Source organism: Ahaetulla prasina, chromosome 4, assembly GCF_028640845.1.
Source record: "Ahaetulla prasina isolate Xishuangbanna chromosome 4, ASM2864084v1, whole genome shotgun sequence".
NCBI lineage: Eukaryota > Metazoa > Chordata > Lepidosauria > Squamata > Colubridae > Ahaetulla > Ahaetulla prasina.
In genome coordinates, this window is record NC_080542.1 from 99,199,398 (window position 1) to 99,212,595 (window position 13,198).

At 36.5% G+C, this 13,198-nt stretch overlaps 1 protein-coding gene across 1 annotated transcript in view; it reads right to left on the reverse strand.

The window, feature by feature from the left end:
• Positions 1 to 13,198, reverse strand: part of KCNH8 (potassium voltage-gated channel subfamily H member 8) — a 397,775-nt gene that overhangs the window by 292,624 nt on the left and 91,953 nt on the right. Inside the window, exons 3-4 of the mRNA XM_058182729.1 lie at positions 9,578 to 9,725; positions 8,845 to 8,982 (exon numbers count right to left, since the gene is read on the reverse strand). The gene's annotated coding sequence lies outside the window, so the exon portion shown is untranslated. The remainder of the gene's footprint in view (positions 1 to 8,844; positions 8,983 to 9,577; positions 9,726 to 13,198) is intronic.

Below are 13,198 nucleotides of genomic sequence, written 5' to 3' on the forward strand. Positions count from 1 at the left end.
AAAAAAGGCCATGTATCAAACTTCAAAAACCGCTACAGAAATATTTGCAACCAAATAAAAACTGAATCCACCATTTACCACACAAAGCAAGAAGAAGATCTTCTGCGCACAAATTCCAATCGTTCTTTTATAATTTTGTTAACAATAAACTTAAAGAATCAAGATCCATCCCACCACTAAAAGAATCTAACGGCAATGAATGTAACGATGAAACAGTTAAAGCAAACCTCTTTAACACATTTTTTGGCTCAGTCTTTGTTAATAGTGATGGCATGTATCCGACATTCCCCAATTGTACTAACAATGATTACAACAACTTAACTCATATAGACTTCACAGAAGATTATGTTGAAAAAGCTCTTCGCAAACTGAAACCATCTTTATCTATTAGGCTTTATGGACTATATGCATACTTCTTAAAAAAAACTTTCCACTAATATAGCAGAACCCCTAAGCATAATCTTTGATAAAGCTTTCATGACTGGTTCCCTTCCCAAACTTTGGTCTCTAGCCACAGTCATCCCTATTTTCAAAAAAGGAGATCCCAGCCTAGTTGAAAATTACAGACCAATCTCTCTATGCTGCGTCACCTGCAAAGTAATGGAATCTATCATCAACCAATCCATTACCCTCCACCTAGAAACAAACAACCTACTCTCTAACAAACAATTTGGTTTCAGAAAAAAATTATCATGTAACTTACAACTTCTCCACTGCAAAAACATATGGACTACTAATCCTGATCAAGGAAAAGCAATAGATGCAATCTACATAGACTTCTGCAGAGCTTTTGACTCAGTAGTACATGATAAACTTCTCCTAAAATTAAAATCCTATGGCATTTCTGGACCTCTTCATAACTGGATAACTGCTTTCCTGTCAAACAGACAACAAGTGGTCAAAATTGGCAAAGCTCTATCAAATCCTGTCCCTGTCAAGAGTGGCGTTCCTCAAGGCAGCGTTCTTGGACCAACGCTCTTCATACTTTACATAAATGATCTCTGTGACCATATCTCAAGTTATTGTTATTGTCAATATTATAGTTAAAGACTACTTCAGCTTCAATAGCAATAATACAAGAGCAAACAATAGATTCATACTTAATGTTAACTGCTTCAATCTTGATTGCAGAAAATATGACTTTTGTAACAGAGTTGTTAATGCTTGGAATACACTACCTGACTCTGTGGTCTCTTCTCCAACTCCCAAAAGCTTTAACCAAAGACTGTCTACCATTGACCTCACCCCATTCCTAAGAAGACTATAAGGGGCATGCATAAGTGCACAAAAGTGCCTACCGTTCCTGTCCTATTGTTTCCTTTCAATATATGTTCTTGTATATAATGTTGTGACAAAAATAAAAATAAATAAATAAAAATTTCAGCATATTTGAAAGACTATTCACAAGAAAGATACATATTGGAATGGAGAAGATGGATTGATTATATTCAAAATAACTATCAGACTAAGAGGTATCAAATAGCTTATGAATGAATAGAATGTAAGAATTGTACTTGTGTTCTTTTTTTATATATAAAAAGGGAGTTAAAGTTCCAAGGGAGGGAGGGGAGCCTATGGATAGTTAGTGTAGTCTAGTTTATGATTGTTAAATGTTATACCCTGTATTTTGCTCCGGGAAGTCCGAGGGGGGGATTGGGGAAAGGGGGGAGGGGGAGGGGGAGAGGTGGAGGGAGGGGTGGAGGGAGAATTTGCAAAAACTTTGTAAAACTTTTTAATAAAAAAAAAAGAGGCAGGCGGACTTAGGAAAAGCTACACTGTTTCTGGCTCCAGATGTGTTGTTGCTCCTGCCAGCTATCTTAGTCAGTTGGAATCAGCAACAATTTGCACTTGCACGGTGCCATACGCTTCCATTGGCTGTCCTTGTATTATTATATTATATTATATTATATTATATTATATTATATTATATTATATTATATTATATTATATTATATTATATTATATTATATTATATTATATTATATTATATTATATTATATTATATTATATTATATTATATTATATTATATTATATTATATTATATTATATTATATTATATTATATTATATTATATTATATTATTATATTATATTATATTATATTATATTATATTATATTATATTATATTATATTGGCTGTCCTGTATGGCAAAATCATCTATTGCAATATCCTTCCTATAAAAGACTACTTCAGCTTCAATCGCAATATTACAAGAGCAAAAAATAGATTCAAGCTAAATGTCAACCGCTTCAAACTTGATTGCAGAAAATATGACTTCTGTAACAGAGTTGTTAATGCTTGGAACTCATTACCTGACTCCATAGTCTCTACTCAAAACCCCAAAATCTTCAACCAAAAACTGTCTACTATTGACCTCACCCCATTCCTGAGAGGACTATAAGGGGCGTGCATAAGAGCACAATAGTGCCTACCGTTCCTGTCCTATTGTTCCCTTCATTATATCAAATTAATATAGTTGATGCATATTTTTTTACTTATATATTTTCTTCAAGTCAGGTTGTTTTATCTATGACAATTGTTTGTGTATACTGTTGTGACAAAAGAAATAAAAATTTAAAAAAAAGTAAAAAAGGATACGATTGACAGAAAGACTCTGTCCTTGCGGCTCAGGAGAGGTGGAGACTGTAGGTCAAATGCTCCTTAGTTGTTCCTTTTATACGGAGATTAGGAAAAAACATATTCTGCCAATAACTGCTTAGGTATCCTGGCCGTTCCAACACTACCTATCTTCAGTGGCTGCTTAAGGATGAACAGTCCATAACTACAGTGCAGGTGGCCAGATTCTGTGCAGCAGCACTGGGGATTCGTTCCAAACACGTGTCTAATCCACAATAGTTATGTTATATAACAATTGTGGCAAACCTTTTGCACTGCTTAGTCATTTCCCTTTTACTGTTGAACCTACAACGGGCCACACAAGTTATGGATTGCAGCTATCCGACCAGGTATAATTGACAGACTGGATTTTATTAAAGATCTTAATTGTTATTTATTATTTTATATTAGAATTTTTAATTGTTTATATACTGAGTTATTTGTTCTGTTCTCTGGTCTAAGACTGTAATAATAAATTGTCACTGAAATCTATTATTTGACATGTCCATGTAGTTTTGCTTCTTGTTCAATATTTCTTCCTCATTTTTTCCTAAAATAGATTACAATGTATCTTGAAAAGTCATCTATGTCATCTATGAAGATCACAATACATCTACCGTATATACTCGAGTATAAGCCGAGTTTTTCAGCACATTTTTTGTGCTGAAAAACGTCCCCTCGGCTTATACTCGGGTCTATACGGCTTATACTCAAGTTTTTTTTAAGCCCTCGGCTTATACTCGAGTATATACGGCTTATACTCGAGTTTTTCTTTTTTCACATTTTGCGGACTGAAGCCCTGCCGGTGCAGTGAGAGGGCGGGCGGAGAGCCAGCCTTCTCAGCTGAGGAGGAGGGTTTCAACCGGTAGGTGCCTCATTTCCCACCCTCGGCTTATACTCGAGTCCCCAGTTTACCCCAGTTTTTGGGGTAAAATTGGGGACCTCGGCTTATACTCGGATCGGCTTATATTCGAGTATATACGGTATATTGTTTTAGATATTTTATCTTCATTGGACAGTATATAATCAAGGGTATTTTTGGAAAGAAAAAACCTGTATGACATCTTGCAAGCCAAGCCACATATCAAACTGCCCCTTTTTCACATTCTTCAGGTAAAAGCCTCCTCTGACCCAGATGCAAGGTTATAAAAACCACTTAAAGCCTTTTATAGCTGAAATTGACAAAGCACAGCCAGCCAATACCAGCAAATCAATCAAAAAGCAAGATCCCCTAAATCACAAGATGGAAACCTCCTAAATTACAATACTGCACTCCCATGCCAGATCTCTAATGCCAGACACCCTCCTCCCATAACAATTCCACAAAGAAAAGATTTACACACTTTAAAAAGATCAACACATCCTGCAGGGGAAGGAATGACTTTTCTCTTGAACTTCACACAACTTCAAAGCAACAACTCTTCAATCAATATGAATATGCACCTCACAATCAAAGCCCTTTGTTTTTATAAATATTACTGCCCTTTCAATTGATATAGACTATTTTTTGATGCTGTACTTCACATTGTGCTATCAAAATTAACTACCTCTGTTCCCAGTGACTTGTCCTTTATGTTCCATGGACCCAGCTAGATTTGAACCCAGGATTTTCTTCCAACAATATGAAGTCCCATAGTTTGGAAGCACTAGCCTGGCTTGTCTTCAAAACAGCTTTTCTTTGAGTTTTTCTTTCAGATGCATTGCACCTGATGTGCAACTGCCTTATGTTTTCTATATATCCATGACCCAGATATTTGACCCCCAAATAAATGCAGGTATTAGGTTGGTTATGCATAGTGAAGTTTACTTGTAGCTTTCCTAAGTGTGAATAAGACAAGATCATTAACCATTATGCTGGCCCAGATTTCTCTTCCATTATAATTTGTGTACTTATCTTCCTTTAATTGAATGTGAGGACTTTGCTTGGCCAGTGATTAACAGATGGGACCATATTCTGCAGACTGGGAACCTACCAAATAATCTACAGAATATATTTCATTGGAATAGTCAGTAATGTCAGCTCACCTGTCTGGAACCCATACCACATCTCAGACATTAATACAATTGAACGCGTCCAGAAATATTTTACAAGAAGAGTTCTCCACTCCTCTGAAAAAAAACAAAATACCTTACACCACCAGACTCAAAATCCTAGGATTAGAAAACTTAGAACTCCGCCGACTCCGACAAGACCTGTGTTTAACACACAAAATCATCTATTGCAATTTCCTTCCTGTTAAAGACTATTTCAGCTTCAACTGCAATAATACAAGAGCAAACAATAGATTCAAACTTAATGTTAACCGCTTCAAACTTGACTGCAGAAAATATGACTTCTGTAACAGAGTTGTTAACACTTGGAACTCACTACCTGACTCTGTGGTCTCTTCTCAAAATCCCAAAATCTTCAACCAAAAACTGTCTACTATTGACCTCACCCCATTCCTAAGAGGACTATAAGGGGCGTGCATAAGAGCACAAAGTGCCTACCGTTCCTGTCCTATTGTTCCCTTTCATTATATCAAATTAATACTTTTGCTTATATGTATATACATATTTTAGCCTATATTTTATATTTTATACATATTCTAGCCTATATATGTGTTGATATGATGTGTTGTTGTTTTTTATGACAATATTTGCATATACTGTTGTGACAAAATAAAAAAAATGTGGCCATTAAAAAACAATTTCTTCTGCAATGAGGCTGCTTCTCTTTCAGGTAAATCTTTTCTTTGTTATATAGATTCACATCATGTTGTGAAGATCATTTTTTGTCCTGATTTCAAATGGAACAGTCTTTCTTCAAGTGGCCTCCTATCTATACCAGAAGCACATTCTTGTACCTTCTTGTGTGTTCTGTAATCTATGGTTTTCAGTGTGATTTCATTGACTTGCCTGGATTGTTCTGCATTATTTTGTTTCTATTTTGGAATTCATCCAGAGGTTTTCTTTTATGAACTTCAGAATTAATTCTGCTTCTGACCTTGTTTCTGTGGTAGTACATCTGCAAAGAATAAGTCTTCTATGTGATAGTTCTTTATGTCTTCCCCAATGCCATACAGCTGTGCCCCCATTTATGGGCTGTTTCATCTGCTTTTCTTCTTTTAAGGAAAAATAATTTTCTTTAGGAGAAAGAGTTTACAATTTAAATTTGTTCTTTCAATATACCCATATGGGTTTTTTGCTGCTGTTATTATTTATTACTTTGTAAAGCAGGTTGGATCCACAATGACTCCTAACCTTATTCCTAATGTAGAACAGGTGATCATCTCCTGTACACCGCCCTGAGTCCTTCGGGAGAAGGGCGGTATAAAAATCAAATAAATAAATAAATAAATAAATAAATAAATAAATCTTCCCCTAAAAGATTTGTGGCTTTGCTTGCCAATTTTCTTATCCCAAGCCCCTGAGTTCTTTGCTAGCTTTTCTGTGGTTCCTTCAGGCTATCTTCAGAAAGAACATTTCCAGTATGAATCTTTAAAACCAGTAGATAAGGTTTTTTTAAAAAAAATATTTTTACATTGCACCTGTCACCCATGTTTGCTTTCCCCCTACGGCTCAGATATTCTTATGGAATTTACTTAGAGTTAGCATTCTTTCTATAACAGTTTCCAGACTCCTTGTGTTCACAGGCTTATCCTCAGCTTTGTAACTGTGAAGGATGGGCCCATTATTACTGAAGATTAACACTTGATGAAAGGTTTGTAATCTTTCAAAGTCATTTTACTTATTAAAAGTAAGCACCACAAGTTTCATGAACAGACAACATGCTTGTGTTACTGGCTAATTTAAACCTTGGAGTATGGTTACAAAAGCAGAAGAACACGAAAGGAAATTCCAGGACTGAAAAAATAGCATAATGTTTATTTGCATTGTCCCTCTTAATTACATTCAGCATCAGGAGACTCTCCTAGATCAGTAATGGTGAGCCAGTATGGTAAAAGTGGTCTTTGGAATTTGACTGACAAAAAGGTTGCTTTCATTGGGCAAGTTTTATAGCCCTGCAACTTCACTTCCCCCTCCATCCCAAAGCTGTTCTATTTAGGCATCAAGAAAGGAAGGTTAGATATGTGGAAGCCTCGCAATGCACTGATGGCCATATTACCTAGTTGGGTAATGAAACATCTGCAAGAAAACAAAAGTCAAAAAACATTAAGGATTCCACAGTTCAAACCTGAGCTACAAATGTTCCCTTTTAAGATTAGATATGAACACACATTAAGTGTCTAGCTCTAGCAGATGCTTGGCACCTGCTATGACAAAAGAGGAAAATAATTTATCTGATTGGGGTTACAGCTGGAAATTTGTTATCTCACAGCTTGTACCAGTAAAATAGGAAGAGCTAGCTTGTTGAAGCAGTCTCTCTTCCAGGTGTTAATAGAAAAATGCAGGTTAATCACAGGATACAAGGATTCAAAAATAATGTGAAGGTAAGGTCTCAGCCTCTCATTTGAGACCTGAGGGATCCCTAGCTTTTTAGCATGACTCTTCCCGAATCATTGGGCTGGGGTAGGGTTGAGCCATGAGAATGATTGGTCAGTCACTTAGAGGAAAAGTAATTTGATTTTAACTATGGTATTTATGAATTGCAGTCAGCCACCTATAGTCATTATATGAGGTAGGGGACCAAAAAATCCACAAATAAATAAATAAATAAAGCTAGTAAATAAGTAGGTAAATAAATAAATCATAGGGCTGCACACTATTAGCTGTACTAATGTTGCAGTGATGAGTAATGATCTTATTAGCTTATAATAGAGACAACTTAGAAATATAGAAAATCCATTTCCTGGATATGAGGGGTTTGATATAGTTTAAATCCATAATAAATAATATTCAGAAGCAACTCATAGATACATCTCCCTAATTCACTGATATATAAGTATTAGGAAGATAATGTACAATATAATTAGACTTGGAATATTCTTATAATATAACCAGTCTCAATAGAAGTAGTTGTAGTCTTCTTGCATAGCATTTCTTAATCCAGTCTGCATAGTGTAGCTAGCACCAATTTATGAGGCCTTTCAATACGACTTGTGTATTCCAACACCCTGATTTTGAGTTCTGTTAGGTTTATCTCTACATATTTCTATTTATTTGTTGGTTATTGTAGAATTCCAGTCAGTATGAAAATAAATCAAAGACTTGGCTTTATAGTGAAAAGGAAAAAATCATCCTATGAAACATTATTTAAATGACATCTAGAAAACAATCTATTCTATCAATGCTGATAATTTCCCAAGTGACAGAAAGAGATTTATAGACACATGCTGGGATGTTACTGCAGAGTTTGTGAATGTGCATGATTGTGTGCATTATTAATACTGCCACAGTAGACTCATGCTGTATGATCAGCCGTACTGCAGGTGTTACCTCCCATCTTCAATCTTAGATATTATTTCAAATGTGGATCTAAAGATCTAAAGCAAAGCATGCTTCAGCCATGCAACCATGCCAGATTGTGGGTCAACCCTGTTTTTCTTTCTCGGCTAATGCTTCATTGTCTCTTCTCTGCACTGGCATCAAGGTAATTTATGCAGGTATTTTGTATGCACAGCAAATAATGAGAAACACCTGCAAAATGTTTCCCTCCCTGAGTTCAGCAACTAATTATATTTTTAAATAATGGCTACCATTGAACACAATTATCTAAATCATTTAAAGTAATGGAGTCTTTTTAAAGGTGTTTTCAGAAGAAAAAATGCAATTTTAAAGCACTCTTTTTATTTGCAATATGGGAGACTAAAAAGTTCAGTAAGCTGCTAAGCAACGGGGGTGTGTGTGTGGATAAAGTGTTCTATCAGTTTCAGATTAGCTTATTTCCATCTTTCCTTGGTTCTCTAGCAAAATGAAGATAAGAAAATAAATAAAGTCCATTTTATAATGTATTAATTTAGTTAATATTCAATGTTTATCTAATTTACTGGGCATCCTAATGAGATAGCTGACAAAATTACTAATATATGTGTCTAAATGGAATAGATAAAATATTGCCTTTAAGGGAGGCCAAATCAAATGGAAAAGATGGCAAAACTTTTGTGCTTGTTTTTATTTTCACACTTTACCTGTCTAACACCACCTATATGTCATATTTGTACTATTCCAGGATAGCTCTGGACCATACTGGATCAGTGAATAAGATGTGAACTATTAGCTTGATTTTTTACAAGTGTAATTGTGGGGAGCTTGTGGAAAGGCAATTTTCTTGCAGAAACATTTACCTTTTTTCAATTTTCCAGTTGCTAGGTTGCAGCCATGCTAGCAAGTATTTCAAAGGGAAAGATGATTTGAGAGATTTTCGCTTTCTCCTTCTTCATAGGAACTGATTTTTTCCCATACAGCCAGACATATAAAGGGAACTGTAGGATGGAGAAAGCAGAAGTATTCATTGCCCATCGGTATGAAATAGGAGTGAGATTTGTTGAGGTGGCTTGAAATCAGCAGGATTATTTTCGTTCCTTGTTTTTAGTGTATATAAACTGGCAGATGGGAAAATGATTGTAGAATATCTTTCATCTGACAAATTGCTTTTGTGGGATTTGGGAATAGAAAAAATGTTCACATGGCAGTGTCTAAAATGCCTCTTGTGAATTTTAAAAATCATGGAATCCCATGTGGTCACTCTACTACTTATAGTCTGGTATAAAATGATAAACCAAATTACAATTCCTTTGAAAAATGTTCAGCTCCCATCTTCACTGGGAATCTAATGATTGGTTCTTTGGTTATAAAACACTTTTGGATTATATGTAGACATCTCCATGTTGTTTCACCATCTTGATCACACTTTATCATAATGAGATTTTGCAATGTTGGAAAAAAAATAATACATTTACATGTTTAAGTAAGGAAACAAAGGCATATGGTGAAGATATGGTGAAGAAATTTACAATCATGAGAGAGGACTTTAGTAATATTAAAACTTAACCTAAAATCAGAGGCACTATTTCTTACCTTGTATCTCAACCTTGTATAACTACTTTTAATAGTTATGAGATAATCTTCGACAGCGATGCCTAAACCAGATCATTCACATGTAATTCAACAAAATTGAAAGAGGCAGGTGTATGAAACTATGAAAGAAGTTCATCTTGATATATGCCTATAGACAAAAAGAAGAAACCTATGTTACAATTCAAATTACAGTCCTCCCCTTATATAATTAAAGAAAATTGTAGCTGTAACTGCAAGCAATGCCTATCTTTTTTGTTTGGAGAGTAGCGAGAAATAAGGACAGACATAAAACTAATCTTACTTAATGAAGAATCACATGAGCAATTATTTCTGCAATCTATCATTGGTTGAGTTGGAAGTGGGCACAGATCATTCTGTATGGTATATTGTCTTTTAATTGTGGAAAGCAATTTCATATATATGCACATTTCATAACTAGTTGTTTCTTGAAGTGGCCCAATGATCACTATGAAAACTCATTTCAGTTGATTTTTTTTTCTTTTAAAACATGGGATAGAAATGTTGAGCACATATACTGTACAGAAATGATGACTAAAATTTTGATCACAGGAACTGAGTTTGATTATAATACGAAGTTCAGGGATGGGACAGGAGGTATAATCATATTTTTTTTAATGCACATTCATATCCACCTACATTTCAAATGAAATGTCTTCAAATTCATCCTGTATCCCAACTATGTGGCTTGATGTAAACTTTGAAATATTTGCACAATTTTGCAATGCTAATTCTTTTTAACTTATTCTTTCTGACTTCTATTTGTCAACACTATATATTTTCAATTTACATATGTTGTTGTTGTTAGTTGCGAAGTCATGTCCGACCCATCGCGACCCCATGGAAAACATTCCTCCAGGCCTTCCTGTCCTCTACCATCCTCTGGAGTCCATTTAAACGCATGCCTACTGCTTCAGTGACTCCATCCAGCCACCTCGTTCTCTGTCGTCCCCTTCTTCTTTTGCCCTCAATCTTTCCCAGCATTAGGCTCTTCTCCAGTGAGTCCTTCTTTCTCATTAGGTGGCCAAAGTATTTCAGTTTCATCTTCAGGATCTGGACTTCTAAAGAGCAGTCAGGGTTGATCTCCTCTAGAACTGACTTGTTTGTTCGCCTTGCAGTCCAAGGGACTCGTAGGAGTCTTCTCCAGCACCAGAATTCAAAGGCCTCAATTCTTTGGCGTTCAGCCTTTCTTATGGTCCAACCTTCACAGCCATACATTGCAACTGGGAAAACCATAGCTTTAACTATACGCACTTTTGTTGGCAGGGTGATGTCTCTGCTTTTTAGTACGCTGTCTAGATTTGCCATAGCTTTCCTCCCCAGGAGCAAGTGTCTTTTAATTTCTTGGCTGCAGTCCCCATCTGCGGTGATCTTGGAGCCCAGGAAAATAAAATCTGTCACTACCTCCATTTCTTCACCATCTATCTGCCAGGAATTGAGAGGGCCGGATGCCATGATTTTAGTTTTCTTAATGTTGAGTTTCAAGCCAACTTTTGCACTCTCCTCCTTCACCCGCATTAAGAGACTCTTTAGTTCCTCTTCACTTTCTGCCATTAGAGTGGTATCATCTGCATATCTGAGGTTGTGATATTTCTTCCGGCAATCTTAATTCCAATTTTTGATTCATCTAGCCTCGCCTTTCTCATGATGTGTTCTGCATATAAGTTAAATAGGCAGGGTGATAGTATACAGCCTTGCCGGACTCCTTTCCCAATTTTGAACCAATCAGTGGTTCCGTGTCCAGTTCTCACTGTGGCTTCTTGACCCGCATACAGGTTTCTCAAGAGACAAATAAGATGGTCTGGTACTCCCATCTGTTTAAGAACTTGCCACAATTTGTTGTGATCCACACAATCAAAGGCTTTAGCATAATCAATGAAGCAGAAGTAGATGTTTTTCTGGAACTCCCTAGCTTTCTCCATGATCCAGCATATGTTGGCAATTTGATCTCTAGTTCCTCTGCCTCTACGAAATCCTGCCTGTACTTCTGGTAGTTCTCGATCCACATACTGCTGGAGCCTAGCTTGTAGGATTATAAGCATAACCTTACTAGCATGTGAAATGAGTGCAATGGTGCGATAGTTTGAACATTCTTTGGCATTGCCTTTCTTTGGAATTGGAATGTAAACTGACCTTTTCCAATCCTGTGGCCATTGTTGAGTTTTCCAAATTTGCTGGCAAATTTGCTGGTGTAGCACTTTTACTGCGTCGTCTTTTAAGATTTTGAATAGCTCAGCTGGAATACTGTCTCCTCCACTAGCTTTGTTGTTGGTCAGATTTCCTAAGGCCCATTTGACTTCACATTCTAGGATGTCTGGCTCAAGGTCAGTGACCACCCCATCGTGGTTATTAGGGATGTTAAGCTCATTCTTGTATAGTTCTTCTGTGTAATTGTGCCACCTCTTCTTAATCTCTTCTGCCTCTGTTAGGTCCCTGCCATTTTGGTCCTTTATCATGCCCATCTTTGCATGAAACGTTCCCTTCATATCTCCAATTTTCTTGAATAGATCTCTGGTCCTCCCTATTCTATTGTTTTCTTCTATTTCTTTGCACTGTTCATTTAAGAATGCATTCTTATCTCTTCTAGCTATTCTCTGGAATTCTGCATTCAACTGGGTGTATCTTTCTCTTTCTCCCTTGCCTTTCGCTTCCTTTCTTTCCTCAGCTATTTGCAGAGCTTCCTCAGACAGCCATTTTGCTTTCTTGCATTTCTTTTTCTTTGGAATGGTTTTAGTTGCTACCTCTTGTACAATGTTGCGAACCTCCGTCCATAGTTCATCAGGCACTCTGTCTATCAGATCTAATTCTTTAAATCTATTTGTCACCTCTACTGTATATTCATCAGGGATATGATTTAGTTCATACCTGAGTGGCCTGGTGCTTTTCCCTACTTTCTTTAGTTTAAGCCTAAATTTTGCAAGAAGAAGCTCATGATCTGAGCCACAGTCAGCTCCTGGTCTTGTTTTTACTGACTGTATAGAGCTTCTCCATCTTTGGCTGCAGAGCGCATAGTTAATCTGATTTCTGTGTTGACCATCTGGTGATGCCCATGTGTAGAGTCGTCTCTTAGGTTGTTGGAAAAGAGTGTTTGCTATGACCATCGTATTGTCTTGACAGAATTCTATCAGCCTGTGCCCTGCTTCATTTTGTACTCCAAGGCCATATTTGCCTGTTATTCTGGTTATCTTTTGGCTTCCTACTTTAGCATTCCAATCTCCCATGATGATAAGGACATCATTTTTTGGTGTTAATTCTATCAGGTGCTGTAGGGCTTCATAGAACTGGTCAATTTCATCTTCTTCAGCACCAATGGTTGGGACATAGACTGGAACTACTGTGATATTGAATGGTTTGCCTTGGATATGGACTGAGATCATTCTGTCATTTTGGGGATTGTATCCCAGTATTGCTTTTCCTACTTTTTTATTAATTATGAAGGCCACTCCATTTCTTCTGAGGGATTCTTGCCCACAGTAGTATACCTGATAGCCATCTGAATTAAATTCGTCCATTCCTGTCCACTTTAGTTCGCTGATTCCTAAGATGTCGATGTTCAGTCTTGTCATCTCTTGTTTAACCATATCCAGCTTGCCTTGATTCATG